The sequence below is a fragment of the Aplysia californica genome, unplaced genomic scaffold (assembly GCF_000002075.1).
Source record: "Aplysia californica isolate F4 #8 unplaced genomic scaffold, AplCal3.0 scaffold00980, whole genome shotgun sequence".
NCBI classification, from domain to species: Eukaryota; Metazoa; Mollusca; class Gastropoda; order Aplysiida; family Aplysiidae; genus Aplysia; species Aplysia californica.
The window spans coordinates 15,790-16,996 of record NW_004798250.1 but is presented as its reverse complement, the minus strand read 5'-3'; positions in this window follow the sequence as shown (position 1 = coordinate 16,996).

The following is a 1,207-nucleotide window of genomic DNA, read 5'->3' as shown; positions in this document are numbered from 1 at the left end:
CGTCTTTCTGTCGCTCTGCCTCTCCGTTTCTCTGTCTCTCTCTCTGTGTCTCTCTGTCTCTTTTTCTCTCATTCTGTGTGTGTAAGTGTAAGTGTATATGTATATATATATATAGTGTGTGTGTGTGTGTGTGTGTGTGTGTGTGTGTGTGTTTGGGTGTGTATGTGTGTGTGTGTGTGTGTGTGTGTTTCGGTGTATTTGTGTGATTGTTTGCATATGTATATCCCTCTTTGTATGTGCGCACGTTTGATCATTATTGTGTAAAAATATGTGTTTCTCTCTTTATATCATTATTATTCGTTTTACAATGGACCCTCATCCCGCAATGTTATGTTAACAGTAAAAAGTGGGTCGTCAATTGCATTCTTTCTTGTCCTCAATTTAATTCTTTACACAGTCTTGAACACTGAACATTCACGGCGGGTCGGGGGTCTGATGAATTGTAAAAGTTTCACCCCCGCCCCCCCCTCCTCCCAACCCCAACGAAACTATGATTTAGATAATCAAGGATAATTAAGAGGCGGGCTGTGCGATCCTGCTTGTCAGGGCCAACCCGGGATGAGTGGGGTAAAGACAGAGCACTCACAGACAGACGGAGATACGATTTTATTATTGGTTGACTTCATGGCTGGATGAATAAATGAATGATTTACTATAATAAATAATAATTGCATTTATATAGCGCATATCCATGCTCAAGAGCTTGCTCTGTGCGCTTTACAACTATTATTACCCCAGTAGACCCTCTGAGAACACTCAGAAACATTCTCAGCTTCCGCGGAAGCATACAGTGCAAGCTGCGGATTTCACGCGCTCAAACACTATCAAACTGACAAGATCGTTCACTGTCTATAGCTGGGTACCCATTTCCACCTGGGTGAAGTGAGAAAAGTTGTGCAAAGTGCCTTTCCCAAGGACACAACGTCGGGTCCCTGACGGGATTCGAACCCACGACCTTACGATTGCGAGTCCGAGAGCCAAACCACTAGGCCACCGACGCCACATTACTACTAACATTCTCTATGAAAGAAAACAAGAACAGGAACACGAGTACATATACAATATATATATATATATATATGACAAATAGTGATAAATATCTGATAAATACATAAATGAACTGACTCACTGAAAGATGTTTACTAGTATGCGTGAATGAATGAATGAATGAATGAATGAATGAATGAATGAATGAATGAATGAATGA